General features: G+C 27.6%; 8 non-coding genes across 8 annotated transcripts; all 8 read left to right on the plus strand.

Annotated features, from left to right (window-relative positions):
• Positions 1 to 617: 617 nt before the first annotated feature.
• TRNAK-UUU (transfer RNA lysine (anticodon UUU)) lies at positions 618 to 689 on the plus strand. Its single transcript has one exon. It is a non-coding gene; the product is annotated as a tRNA-Lys (tRNA).
• A 1,669-nt stretch (positions 690 to 2,358) lies between these two features.
• Positions 2,359 to 2,430, plus strand: TRNAK-UUU (transfer RNA lysine (anticodon UUU)). The gene has a single exon. It is a non-coding gene; the product is annotated as a tRNA-Lys (tRNA).
• Positions 2,431 to 4,383: 1,953 nt separating this feature from the next.
• Positions 4,384 to 4,455, plus strand: TRNAK-UUU (transfer RNA lysine (anticodon UUU)). Its single transcript has one exon. It is a non-coding gene; the product is annotated as a tRNA-Lys (tRNA).
• A 1,669-nt stretch (positions 4,456 to 6,124) lies between these two features.
• TRNAK-UUU (transfer RNA lysine (anticodon UUU)) lies at positions 6,125 to 6,196 on the plus strand. The gene has a single exon. It is a non-coding gene; the product is annotated as a tRNA-Lys (tRNA).
• A 1,971-nt stretch (positions 6,197 to 8,167) lies between these two features.
• Positions 8,168 to 8,239, plus strand: TRNAK-UUU (transfer RNA lysine (anticodon UUU)). Its single transcript has one exon. It is a non-coding gene; the product is annotated as a tRNA-Lys (tRNA).
• Positions 8,240 to 9,721: 1,482 nt separating this feature from the next.
• Positions 9,722 to 9,793, plus strand: TRNAK-UUU (transfer RNA lysine (anticodon UUU)). Its single transcript has one exon. It is a non-coding gene; the product is annotated as a tRNA-Lys (tRNA).
• Positions 9,794 to 11,462: 1,669 nt separating this feature from the next.
• Positions 11,463 to 11,534, plus strand: TRNAK-UUU (transfer RNA lysine (anticodon UUU)). The gene has a single exon. It is a non-coding gene; the product is annotated as a tRNA-Lys (tRNA).
• A 1,963-nt stretch (positions 11,535 to 13,497) lies between these two features.
• Positions 13,498 to 13,569, plus strand: TRNAK-UUU (transfer RNA lysine (anticodon UUU)). The gene has a single exon. It is a non-coding gene; the product is annotated as a tRNA-Lys (tRNA).
• The last annotated feature ends 1,899 nt before the right edge of the window (positions 13,570 to 15,468 follow it).

The following is a 15,468-nucleotide window of genomic DNA, read 5'->3' on the forward strand; positions in this document are numbered from 1 at the left end:
TAAATTATTTGTTGATTTAATAAGGTAGTACCTTCGTCTTTTATTATAAGTCGCTTTGCAAAAATATTTTGTACCACAATATAAGTTGTTTTATAATATCAATGAATGATTAATGTTATTTTCCCTATTATACCCATACCTATTTATTACTCTCTCTCCTTTCAATTATGTCAATTTATTTTTCCAATATAATCAATGAAGGACAATTTTGTAAAACCCTTCATAATTTCTCTTTTTCATACCATAATTATTACATTTCTTAATACATGTGAAAAGTCAAAAACGACTTATAACAAAAAACGGAGGGAGTATTAATTATAGTGTTATGAAATAAAGGTTTTAAGATTTTTAAAACGTATATGACAAGTTTCTAAAATTGTTTTGGTAGAGATAAGATTTAAATTATTCCTAAAATGCATGAAACTTTTATGCTTTAAAGTTATACTATATTTGTTTATTTTGATTATACTCAATATGTAAGTTCAGGGCGCTACAAAATTTCTATAACTATATATAATAAGTATCGTATAGATTTTATGATTTAATCTTTATGATTTAAAATTTATTGATACAAAACTAAGTCATAATTCCATTTTTTTATTCAACCACTAAAATTAGCCGACTTAGCTCAGTGGTAGAGCGCGTGGCTTTTAACCACGTGGTCGTGGGTTCGATCCCCACAGTCGGCGCATTCAATTTTTCTTTTAATATAACATAATTAACACATAGGTTTGTTTTTAACACTTGATGTAGGGGACATAGCAGAACATTGTTTCATGAATGAGGTGTAGGAGATCAACTCTTTGATTAGGCAAAACTAGTTATTTCCATTGATTATGTATAATCATGTCTATTAGGATACATATTATCATTCTCACCTTTAGGTCTACATGGTAACACTATCTTGTATTGATGTTAAACCTTGTTTACTTGAGCACATATGACAATTTCTTTCCTTCTTGTTTAGATTATTCTTTCTTCTTGCTGAGGTAAAATGATCAGATTTTAAGTTTCGTTGAATCTTGTGTAGATGATAATTTGTCTTCCTCTAGGGAGATATGATCATTTCTTTGTCGCGGTGCATTTGACCATTTAGAATTGAGGTCTAGATGGTAAAACTTGTCGACTAAGGCATAGATGATCATTTCTTCTATAGATGATCAAGTCTTTATTTTTTTGTAGATGTTTACAAGTATTCTATATGCAAAAACAAAAACATTCAAATATTAAATTTTCATAATTAAATTTTTCTCATTGAAACTCTACAAATAAAAGTTATTGTTCTTCATAACAAATCTGGTTCAACACATTCCAATCATGTAACTACCATAGTAGACTTTGCTTATTATTTGTACATATTAAGTTATTTAACATTTTTCTTCTAAATAAATAACTATTCTAATTTTAGTAACTACACATATAAAAATTAGGATGCCCCTCTAATTACTCAATCATCCCATTTTTATTGACTTTGCTATCAAATGTATGATTGATACCTTTAATATGAGATCACAAACATTATAGTTATGTTTTTTAAACAGTTACATAAATGTATAATTATGAATGCTTGTTAACTTAATAAGTGTAAAAATTTTGAGCTAAAGATTTTGGAATGATTTGAAAGATTAATTGTAAAATTAATTTTGCGGTGGGATATATTTCATCCATGTTTCACTTCTCATGATATAATGCTATAAATGTGTTTTTGTAACAAAAAATCAATCCTTGATGTTCGGTGGATTAAATTATTTGTTGATTTAATAAGGTAGTACCTTCGTCTTTTATTATAAGTCGCTTTGCAAAAATATTTTGTACCACAATATAAGTTGTTTTATAATATCAATGAATGATTAATGTTATTTTCCCTATTATACCCATACCTATTTATTACTCTCTCTCCTTTCAATTATGTCAATTTATTTTTCCAATATAATCAATGAAGGACAATTTTGTAAAACCCTTCATAATTTCTCTTTTTCATACCATAATTATTACATTTCTTAATACATGTGAAAAGTCAAAAACGACTTATAACAAAAAACGGAGGGAGTATTAATTATAGTGTTATGAAATAAAGGTTTTAAGATTTTTAAAACGTATATGACAAGTTTCTAAAATTGTTTTGGTAGAGATAAGATTTAAATTATTCCTAAAATGCATGAAACTTTTATGCTTTAAAGTTATACTATATTTGTTTATTTTGATTATACTCAATATGTAAGTTCAGGGCGCTACAAAATTTCTATAACTATATATAATAAGTATCGTATAGATTTTATGATTTAATCTTTATGATTTAAAATTTATTGATACAAAACTAAGTCATAATTCCATTTTTTTATTCAACCACTAAAATTAGCCGACTTAGCTCAGTGGTAGAGCGCGTGGCTTTTAACCACGTGGTCGTGGGTTCGATCCCCACAGTCGGCGCATTCAATAGGTTTGTTTTTAACACTTGATGTAGGGGACATAGCAGAACATTGTTTCATGAATGAGGTGTAGGAGATCAACTCTTTGATTAGGCAAAACTAGTTATTTCCATTGATTATGTATAATCATGTCTAGTAGGATACATATTATCATTCTCACCTTTAGGTCTACTTGGTAACACTATCTTGTATTGATGTTAAAACTTGTTTACTTGAGCACATATGACAATTTCTTTCCTTGTTTAGATTATTCTTTCTTCTTGCTGAGGTAAAATGATCAGATTTTAAGTTTCGTTGAATCTTGTGTAGATGATAATTTGTCTTCCTCTAGGGAGATATGATCATTTCTTTGTCTCGGTGCATTTGACCATTTAGAATGAGGTGTAGGAGATCAACTCTTTGATTAGGCAAAACTAGTTATTTCCATTGATTATGTATAATCATGTCTAGTAGGATACATATTATCATTCTCACCTTTAGGTCTACTTGGTAACACTATCTTGTATTGATGTTAAAACTTGTTTACTTGAGCACATATGACAATTTCTTTCCTTCTTGTTTAGATTATTCTTTCTTCTTGCTGAGGTAAAATGATCAGATTTTAAGTTTCGTTGAATCTTGTGTAGATGATAATTTGTCTTCCTCTAGGGAGATATGATCACTTCTTTGTCGCGGTGCATTTGACCATTTAGAATTGAGGTCTAGATGGTAAAACTTGTCGACTAAGGCATAGATGATCATTTCTTCTATAGATGATCAAGTCTTTATTTTTTCGTAGATGTTTACAAGTATTCTATATGCAAAAACAAAAACATTCAAATATTAAATTTTCATAATTAAATTTTTCTCATTGAAACTCTACAAATAAAAGTTATTGTTCTTCATAACAAATCTGGTTCAACACATTCCAATCATGTAACTACCATAGTAGACTTTGCTTATTATTTGTACATATTAAGTTATTTAACATTTTTCTTCTAAATAAATAACTATTCTAATTTTAGTAACTACACATATAAAAATTAGGATGCCCCTCTAATTACTCAATCATCCCATTTTTATTGACTTTGCTATCAAATGTATGATTGATACCTTTAATATGAGATCACAAACATTATAGTTATGTTTTTTAAACAGTTACATAAATGTATAATTATGAATGCTTGTTAACTTAATAAGTGTAAAAATTTTGAGCTAAAGATTTTGGAATGATTTGAAAGATTAATTGTAAAATTAATTTTGCGGTGGGATATATTTCATCCATGTTTCACTTCTCATGATATAATGCTATAAATGTGTTTTTGTAACAAAAAATCAATCCTTGATGTTCGGTGGATTAAATTATTTGTTGATTTAATAAGGTAGTACCTTCGTCTTTTATTATAAGTCGCTTTGCAAAAATATTTTGTACCACAATATAAGTTGTTTTATAATATCAATGAATGATTAATGTTATTTTCCCTATTATACCCATACCTATTTATTACTCTCTCTCCTTTCAATTATGTCAATTTATTTTTCCAATATAATCAATGAAGGACAATTTTGTAAAACCCTTCATAATTTCTCTTTTTCATACCATAATTATTACATTTCTTAATACATGTGAAAAGTCAAAAACGACTTATAACAAAAAACGGAGGGAGTATTAATTATAGTGTTATGAAATAAAGGTTTTAAGATTTTTAAAACGTATATGACAAGTTTCTAAAATTGTTTTGGTAGAGATAAGATTTAAATTATTCCTAAAATGCATGAAACTTTTATGCTTTAAAGTTATACTATATTTGTTTATTTTGATTATACTCAATATGTAAGTTCAGGGCGCTACAAAATTTCTATAACTATATATAATAAGTATCGTATAGATTTTATGATTTAATCTTTATGATTTAAAATTTATTGATACAAAACTAAGTCATAATTCCATTTTTTTATTCAACCACTAAAATTAGCCGACTTAGCTCAGTGGTAGAGCGCGTGGCTTTTAACCACGTGGTCGTGGGTTCGATCCCCACAGTCGGCGCATTCAATTTTTCTTTTAATATAACATAATTAACACATAGGTTTGTTTTTAACACTTGATGTAGGGGACATAGCAGAACATTGTTTCATGAATGAGGTGTAGGAGATCAACTCTTTGATTAGGCAAAACTAGTTATTTCCATTGATTATGTATAATCATGTCTATTAGGATACATATTATCATTCTCACCTTTAGGTCTACATGGTAACACTATCTTGTATTGATGTTAAACCTTGTTTACTTGAGCACATATGACAATTTCTTTCCTTCTTGTTTAGATTATTCTTTCTTCTTGCTGAGGTAAAATGATCAGATTTTAAGTTTCGTTGAATCTTGTGTAGATGATAATTTGTCTTCCTCTAGGGAGATATGATCATTTCTTTGTCGCGGTGCATTTGACCATTTAGAATTGAGGTCTAGATGGTAAAACTTGTCGACTAAGGCATAGATGATCATTTCTTCTATAGATGATCAAGTCTTTATTTTTTTGTAGATGTTTACAAGTATTCTATATGCAAAAACAAAAACATTCAAATATTAAATTTTCATAATTAAATTTTTCTCATTGAAACTCTACAAATAAAAGTTATTGTTCTTCATAACAAATCTGGTTCAACACATTCCAATCATGTAACTACCATAGTAGACTTTGCTTATTATTTGTACATATTAAGTTATTTAACATTTTTCTTCTAAATAAATAACTATTCTAATTTTAGTAACTACACATATAAAAATTAGGATGCCCCTCTAATTACTCAATCATCCCATTTTTATTGACTTTGCTATCAAATGTATGATTGATACCTTTAATATGAGATCACAAACATTATAGTTATGTTTTTTAAACAGTTACATAAATGTATAATTATGAATGCTTGTTAACTTAATAAGTGTAAAAATTTTGAGCTAAAGATTTTGGAATGATTTGAAAGATTAATTGTAAAATTAATTTTGCGGTGGGATATATTTCATCCATGTTTCACTTCTCATGATATAATGCTATAAATGTGTTTTTGTAACAAAAAATCAATCCTTGATGTTCGGTGGATTAAATTATTTGTTGATTTAATAAGGTAGTACCTTCGTCTTTTATTATAAGTCGCTTTGCAAAAATATTTTGTACCACAATATAAGTTGTTTTATAATATCAATGAATGATTAATGTTATTTTCCCTATTATACCCATACCTATTTATTACTCTCTCTCCTTTCAATTATGTCAATTTATTTTTCCAATATAATCAATGAAGGACAATTTTGTAAAACCCTTCATAATTTCTCTTTTTCATACCATAATTATTACATTTCTTAATACATGTGAAAAGTCAAAAACGACTTATAACAAAAAACGGAGGGAGTATTAATTATAGTGTTATGAAATAAAGGTTTTAAGATTTTTAAAACGTATATGACAAGTTTCTAAAATTGTTTTGGTAGAGATAAGATTTAAATTATTCCTAAAATGCATGAAACTTTTATGCTTTAAAGTTATACTATATTTGTTTATTTTGATTATACTCAATATGTAAGTTCAGGGCGCTACAAAATTTCTATAACTACATATAATAAGTATCGTATAGATTTTATGATTTAATCTTTATGATTTAAAATTTATTGATACAAAACTAAGTCATAATTCCATTTTTTTATTCAACCACTAAAATTAGCCGACTTAGCTCAGTGGTAGAGCGCGTGGCTTTTAACCACGTGGTCGTGGGTTCGATCCCCACAGTCGGCGCATTCAATTTTTCTTTTACACATAGGTTTGTTTTTAACACTTGATGTAGGGGACATAGCAGAACATTGTTTCATGAATGAGGTGTAGGAGATCAACTCTTTGATTAGGCAAAACTAGTTATTTCCATTGATTATGTATAATCATGTCTAGTAGGATACATATTATCATTCTCACCTTTAGGTCTACTTGGTAACACTATCTTGTATTGATGTTAAAACTTGTTTACTTGAGCACATATGACAATTTCTTTCCTTCTTGTTTAGATTATTCTTTCTTCTTGCTGAGGTAAAATGATCAGATTTTAAGTTTCGTTGAATCTTGTGTAGATGATAATTTGTCTTCCTCTAGGGAGATATGATCATTTCTTTGTCTCGGTGCATTTGACCATTTAGAATGAGGTGTAGGAGATCAACTCTTTGATTAGGCAAAACTAGTTATTTCCATTGATTATGTATAATCATGTCTAGTAGGATACATATTATCATTCTCACCTTTAGGTCTACTGGTAACACTATCTTTTATTGATGTTAAAACTTGTTTACTTGAGCACATATGACAATTTCTTTCCTTCTTGTTTAGATTATTCTTTCTTCTTGCTGAGGTAAAATGATCAGATTTTAAGTTTCGTTGAATCTTGTGTAGATGATAATTTGTCTTCCTCTAGGGAGATATGATCACTTCTTTGTCTCGGTGCATTTGACCATTTAGAATTGAGGTCTAGATGGTAAAACTTGTCGACTAAGGCATAGATGATCATTTCTTCTATAGATGATCAAGTCTTTATTTTTTCGTAGATGTTTACAAGTATTCTATATGCAAAAACAAAAACATTCAAATATTAAATTTTCATAATTAAATTTTTCTCATTGAAACTCTACAAATAAAAGTTATTGTTCTTCATAACAAATCTGGTTCAACACATTCCAATCATGTAACTACCATAGTAGACTTTGCTTATTATTTGTACATATTAAGTTATTTAACATTTTTCTTCTAAATAAATAACTATTCTAATTTTAGTAACTACACATATAAAAATTAGGATGCCCCTCTAATTACTCAATCATCCCATTTTTATTGACTTAGCTATCAAATGTATGATTGATACCTTTAATATGAGATCACAAACATTATAGTTATGTTTTTTAAACAGTTACATAAATGTATAATTATGAATGCTTGTTAACTTAATAAGTGTAAGGAAATTTGAGCTAAAGATTTTGGAATGATTTGAAAGATTAATTGTAAAATTAATTTTGCGGTGGGATATATTTCATCCATGTTTCACTTCTCATGATATAATGCTATAAATGTGTTTTTGTAACAAAAAATCAATCCTTGATGTTCGGTGGATTAAATTATTTGTTGATTTAATAAGGTAGTACCTTCGTCTTTTATTATAAGTCGCTTTGCAAAAATATTTTGTACCACAATATAAGTTGTTTTATAATATCAATGAATGATTAATGTTATTTTCCCTATTATACCCATACCTATTTATTACTCTCTCTCCTTTCAATTATGTCAATTTATTTTTCCAATATAATCAATGAAGGACAATTTTGTAAAACCCTTCATAATTTCTCTTTTTCATACCATAATTATTACATTTCTTAATACATGTGAAAAGTCAAAAACGACTTATAACAAAAAACGGAGGGAGTATTAATTATAGTGTTATGAAATAAAGGTTTTATAATTTTTAAAACGTATATGACAAGTTTCTAAAATTGTTTTGGTAGAGATAAGATTTAAATTATTCCTAAAATGCATGAAACTTTTATGCTTTAAAGTTATACTATATTTGTTTATTTTGATTATACTCAATATGTAAGTTCAGGGCGCTACAAAATTTCTATAACTACATATAATAAGTATCGTATAGATTTTATGATTTAATCTTTATGATTTAAAATTTATTGATACAAAACTAAGTCATAATTCCATTTTTTTATTCAACCACTAAAATTAGCCGACTTAGCTCAGTGGTAGAGCGCGTGGCTTTTAACCACGTGGTCGTGGGTTCGATCCCCACAGTCGGCGCATTCAATTTTTCTTTTAATATAACATAATTAACACATAGGTTTGTTTTTAACACTTGATGTAGGGGACATAGCGTTTCCTTCTTGTTTAGATTATTCTTTCTTCTTGCTGAGGTAAAATGATCAGATTTTAAGTTTCGTTGAATCTTGTGTAGATGATAATTTGTGTTCCTCTAGGGAGATATGATCACTTCTTTGTCGCGGTGCATTTGACCATTTAGAATTGAGGTCTAGATGGTAAAACTTGTCGACTAAGGCATAGATGATCATTTCTTCTATAGATGATCAAGTCTTTATTTTTTTGTAGATGTTTACAAGTATTCTATATGCAAAAACAAAAACATTCAAATATTAAATTTTCATAATTAAATTTTTCTCATTGAAACTCTACAAATAAAAGTTATTGTTCTTCATAACAAATCTGGTTCAACACATTCCAATCATGTAACTACCATAGTAGACTTTGCTTATTATTTGTACATATTAAGTTATTTAACATTTTTCTTCTAAATAAATAACTATTCTAATTTTAGTAACTACACATATAAAAATTAGGATGCCCCTCTAATTACTCAATCATCCCATTTTTATTGACTTTGCTATCAAATGTATGATTGATACCTTTAATATGAGATCACAAACATTATAGTTATGTTTTTTAAACAGTTACATAAATGTATAATTATGAATGCTTGTTAACTTAATAAGTGTAAAATTTTTGAGCTAAAGATTTTGGAATGATTTGAAAGATTAATTGTAAAATTAATTTTGCGGTGGGATATATTTCATCCATGTTTCACTTCTCATGATATAATGCTATAAATGTGTTTTTGTAACAAAAAATCAATCCTTGATGTTCGGTGGATTAAATTATTTGTTGATTTAATAAGGTAGTACCTTCGTCTTTTATTATAAGTCGCTTTGCAAAAATATTTTGTACCACAATATAAGTTGTTTTATAATATCAATGAATGATTAATGTTATTTTCCCTATTATACCCATACCTATTTATTACTCTCTCTCCTTTCAATTATGTCAATTTATTTTTCCAATATAATCAATGAAGGACAATTTTGTAAAACCCTTCATAATTTCTCTTTTTCATACCATAATTATTACATTTCTTAATACATGTGAAAAGTCAAAAACGACTTATAACAAAAAACGGAGGGAGTATTAATTATAGTGTTATGAAATAAAGGTTTTAAGATTTTTAAAACGTATATGACAAGTTTCTAAAATTGTTTTGGTAGAGATAAGATTTAAATTATTCCTAAAATGCATGAAACTTTTATGCTTTAAAGTTATACTATATTTGTTTATTTTGATTATACTCAATATGTAAGTTCAGGGCGCTACAAAATTTCTATAACTATATATAATAAGTATCGTATAGATTTTATGATTTAATCTTTATGATTTAAAATTTATTGATACAAAACTAAGTCATAATTCCATTTTTTTATTCAACCACTAAAATTAGCCGACTTAGCTCAGTGGTAGAGCGCGTGGCTTTTAACCACGTGGTCGTGGGTTCGATCCCCACAGTCGGCGCATTCAATTTTTCTTTTAATATAACATAATTAACACATAGGTTTGTTTTTAACACTTGATGTAGGGGACATAGCAGAACATTGTTTCATGAATGAGGTGTAGGAGATCAACTCTTTGATTAGGCAAAACTAGTTATTTCCATTGATTATGTATAATCATGTCTATTAGGATACATATTATCATTCTCACCTTTAGGTCTACATGGTAACACTATCTTGTATTGATGTTAAACCTTGTTTACTTGAGCACATATGACAATTTCTTTCCTTCTTGTTTAGATTATTCTTTCTTCTTGCTGAGGTAAAATGATCAGATTTTAAGTTTCGTTGAATCTTGTGTAGATGATAATTTGTGTTCCTCTAGGGAGATATGATCATTTCTTTGTCGCGGTGCATTTGACCATTTAGAATTGAGGTCTAGATGGTAAAACTTGTCGACTAAGGCATAGATGATCATTTCTTCTATAGATGATCAAGTCTTTATTTTTTTGTAGATGTTTACAAGTATTCTATATGCAAAAACAAAAACATTCAAATATTAAATTTTCATAATTAAATTTTTCTCATTGAAACTCTACAAATAAAAGTTATTGTTCTTCATAACAAATCTGGTTCAACACATTCCAATCATGTAACTACCATAGTAGACTTTGCTTATTATTTGTACATATTAAGTTATTTAACATTTTTCTTCTAAATAAATAACTATTCTAATTTTAGTAACTACACATATAAAAATTAGGATGCCCCTCTAATTACTCAATCATCCCATTTTTATTGACTTTGCTATCAAATGTATGATTGATACCTTTAATATGAGATCACAAACATTATAGTTATGTTTTTTAAACAGTTACATAAATGTATAATTATGAATGCTTGTTAACTTAATAAGTGTAAAAATTTTGAGCTAAAGATTTTGGAATGATTTGAAAGATTAATTGTAAAATTAATTTTGCGGTGGGATATATTTCATCCATGTTTCACTTCTCATGATATAATGCTATAAATGTGTTTTTGTAACAAAAAATCAATCCTTGATGTTCGGTGGATTAAATTATTTGTTGATTTAATAAGGTAGTACCTTCGTCTTTTATTATAAGTCGCTTTGCAAAAATATTTTGTACCACAATATAAGTTGTTTTATAATATCAATGAATGATTAATGTTATTTTCCCTATTATACCCATACCTATTTATTACTCTCTCTCCTTTCAATTATGTCAATTTATTTTTCCAATATAATCAATGAAGGACAATTTTGTAAAACCCTTCATAATTTCTCTTTTTCATACCATAATTATTACATTTCTTAATACATGTGAAAAGTCAAAAACGACTTATAACAAAAAACGGAGGGAGTATTAATTATAGTGTTATGAAATAAAGGTTTTAAGATTTTTAAAACGTATATGACAAGTTTCTAAAATTGTTTTGGTAGAGATAAGATTTAAATTATTCCTAAAATGCATGAAACTTTTATGCTTTAAAGTTATACTATATTTGTTTATTTTGATTATACTCAATATGTAAGTTCAGGGCGCTACAAAATTTCTATAACTACATATAATAAGTATCGTATAGATTTTATGATTTAATCTTTATGATTTAAAATTTATTGATACAAAACTAAGTCATAATTCCATTTTTTTATTCAACCACTAAAATTAGCCGACTTAGCTCAGTGGTAGAGCGCGTGGCTTTTAACCACGTGGTCGTGGGTTCGATCCCCACAGTCGGCGCATTCAATTTTTCTTTTACACATAGGTTTGTTTTTAACACTTGATGTAGGGGACATAGCAGAACATTGTTTCATGAATGAGGTGTAGGAGATCAACTCTTTGATTAGGCAAAACTAGTTATTTCCATTGATTATGTATAATCATGTCTAGTAGGATACATATTATCATTCTCACCTTTAGGTCTACTTGGTAACACTATCTTGTATTGATGTTAAAACTTGTTTACTTGAGCACATATGACAATTTCTTTCCTTCTTGTTTAGATTATTCTTTCTTCTTGCTGAGGTAAAATGATCAGATTTTAAGTTTCGTTGAATCTTGTGTAGATGATAATTTGTCTTCCTCTAGGGAGATATGATCATTTCTTTGTCTCGGTGCATTTGACCATTTAGAATGAGGTGTAGGAGATCAACTCTTTGATTAGGCAAAACTAGTTATTTCCATTGATTATGTATAATCATGTCTAGTAGGATACATATTATCATTCTCACCTTTAGGTCTACTTGGTAACACTATCTTGTATTGATGTTAAAACTTGTTTACTTGAGCACATATGACAATTTCTTTCCTTCTTGTTTAGATTATTCTTCTTCTTGCTGAGGTAAAATGATCAGATTTAAGTTTCGTTGAATCTTGTGTAGATGATAATTTGTCTTCCTCTAGGGAGATATGATCACTTCTTTGTCTCGGTGCATTTGACCATTTAGAATTGAGGTCTAGATGGTAAAACTTGTCGACTAGGCATAGATGATCATTTCTTCTATAGATGATCAAGTCTTTATTTTTTCGTAGATGTTTACAAGTATTTATATGCAAAAACAAAAACATTCAAATATTAAATTTTCATAATAAATTTTTCTCATTGAAACTCTACAAATAAAAGTTATTGTTCTTCATAACAAATCTGGTTCAACACATTCCAATCATGTAACTACCATAGTAGACTTTGCTTATTATTTGTACATATTAAGTTATTTAACATTTTTCTTCTAAATAAATAACTATTCTAATTTTAGTAACTACACATATAAAAATTAGGATGCCCCTCTAATTACTCAATCATCCCATTTTTATTGACTTAGCTATCAAATGTATGATTGATACCTTTAATATGAGATCACAAACATTATAGTTATGTTTTTTAAACAGTTACATAAATGTATAATTATGAATGCTTGTTAACTTAATAAGTGTAAAAATTTTGAGTTAAAGACTTTGGAATGATTTCATAGATTAATTGTAAAATTAATTTTGCGGTGGGATATATTTCATCCATGTTTCACTTCTCATGATATAATGCTATAAATGTGTTTTTGTAACAAAAAATCAATCCTTGATGTTCGGTGGATTAAATTATTTGTTGATTTAATAAGGTAGTACCTTCGTCTTTTATTATAAGTCGCTTTGCAAAAATATTTTGTACCACAATATAAGTTGTTTTATAATATCAATGAATGATTAATGTTATTTTCCCTATTATACCCATACCTATTTATTACTCTCTCTCCTTTCAATTATGTCAATTTATTTTTCCAATATAATCAATGAAGGACAATTTTGTAAAACCCTTCATAATTTCTCTTTTTCATACCATAATTATTACATTTCTTAATACATGTGAAAAGTCAAAAACGACTTATAACAAAAAACGGAGGGAGTATTAATTATAGTGTTATGAAATAAAGGTTTTAAGATTTTTAAAACGTATATGACAAGTTTCTAAAATTGTTTTGGTAGAGATAAGATTTAAATTATTCCTAAAATGCATGAAACTTTTATGCTTTAAAGTTATACTATATTGTTTATTTTGATTATACTCAATATGTAAGTTCAGGGCGCTACAAAATTTCTATAACTACATATAATAAGTATCGTATAGATTTTATGATTTAATCTTTATGATTTAAAATTTATTGATACAAATAAGTCATAATTCCATTTTTTTATTCAACCACTAAAATTAGCCGACTTAGCTCAGTGGTAGAGCGCGTGGCTTTTAACCACGTGGTCGTGGGTTCGATCCCCACAGTCGGCGCATTCAATTTTCTTTTAATATAACATAATTAACACATAGGTTTGTTTTTAACACTTGATGTAGGGGACATAGCGTTCCTTCTTGTTTAGATTATTCTTTTCTTCTTGCTGAGGTAAAATGATCAGATTTTAAGTTTCGTTGAATCTTGTGTAGATGATAATTTGTTTTCCTCTAGGGAGATATGATCATTTCTTGTCGCGGTGCATTTGACCATTTAGAATTGAGGTCTAGATGGTAAAACTTGTCGACTAAGGCATAGATGATCATTTCTTCTATAGATGATCAAGTCTTTATTTTTTTGTAGATGTTTACAAGTATTCTATATGCAAAAACAAAAACATTCAAATATTAAATTTTCATAATTAAATTTTTCTCATTGAAACTCTACAAATAAAAGTTATTGTTCTTCATAACAAATCTGGTTCAACACATTCCAATCATGTAACTACCATAGTAGACTTTGCTTATTATTTGTACATATTAAGTTATTTAACATTTTTCTTCTAAATAAATAACTATTCTAATTTTAGTAACTACACATATAAAAATTAGGATGCCCCTCTAATTACTCAATCATCCCATTTTTATTGACTTTGCTATCAAATGTATGATTGATACCTTTAATATGAGATCACAAACATTATAGTTATGTTTTTTAAACAGTTACATAAATGTATAATTATGAATGCTTGTTAACTTAATAAGTGTAAAAATTTGAGCTAAAGATTTTGGAATGATTTGAAAGATTAATTGTAAAATTAATTTTGCGGTGGGATATATTTCATCCATGTTTCACTTCTCATGATATAATGCTATAAATGTGTTTTTGTAACAAAAAATCAATCCTTGATGTTCGGTGGATTAAATTATTTGTTGATTTAATAAGGTAGTACCTTCGTCTTTTATTATAAGTCGCTTTGCAAAAATATTTTGTACCACAATATAAGTTGTTTTATAATATCAATGAATGATTAATGTTATTTTCCCTATTATACCCATACCTATTTATTACTCTCTCTCCTTCAATTATGTCAATTTATTTTTCCAATATAATCAATGAAGGACAATTTTGTAAAACCCTTCATAATTTCTCTTTTCATACCATAATATTACATTTCTTAATACATGTGAAAAGTCAAAAACGACTTATAACAAAAACGGAGGGAGTATTAATTATAGTGTTAGAAATAAAGGTTTTAAGATTTTTAAAACGTATATGACAAGTTTCTAAAATTGTTTTGGTAGAGATAAGATTTAAATATTCCTAAATGCATGAAACTTTTATGCTTTAAAGTTATACTATATTTGTTTATTTTGATTATACTCAATATGTAAGTTCAGGGCGCTACAAATTTCTATAACTAATATATAATAAGTATCGTATAGATTTTATGATTTAAATTTTATGATTTAAATTTATTGATACAAAACTAGTCATAATTCCATTTTTTTATTCAACCACTAAAATTAGCTGACTTAGCTCAGTGGTAGAGCGCGTGCTTTTAACCACGTGGTCGTGGGTTCGATCCCCACAGTCGGCGCATTAATTTTTCTTTTAATATATATAACATAATTAACACATAGGTTTGTTTTTAACACTTGATGTAGGGGACATAGCAGACATTGTTTCATGAATGAGGTGTAGGAGATCAACTCTTTGATTAGGCAAAACTAGTTATTTCCATTGATTATGTATAATCATGTCCTTTAGGATACATATTATCATTCTCACCTTTAGGTCTACATGGTAACACTATCTTGTATTGATGTTAAAACCTTGTTTACTTGAGCACATATGACAATTTCTTTCCTTCTTGTTTAGATTATTTTTCTTCTTGCTGAGGTAAAATGATCAGATTTTTAAGTTTCGTTGAATCTTGTGTAGATGATAATTTGTGT

The sequence above is a fragment of the Lathyrus oleraceus genome, unplaced genomic scaffold (genome assembly GCF_024323335.1).
Source record: "Lathyrus oleraceus cultivar Zhongwan6 unplaced genomic scaffold, CAAS_Psat_ZW6_1.0 chrUn0750, whole genome shotgun sequence".
Lineage (NCBI taxonomy): Eukaryota > Viridiplantae > Streptophyta > Magnoliopsida > Fabales > Fabaceae > Lathyrus > Lathyrus oleraceus.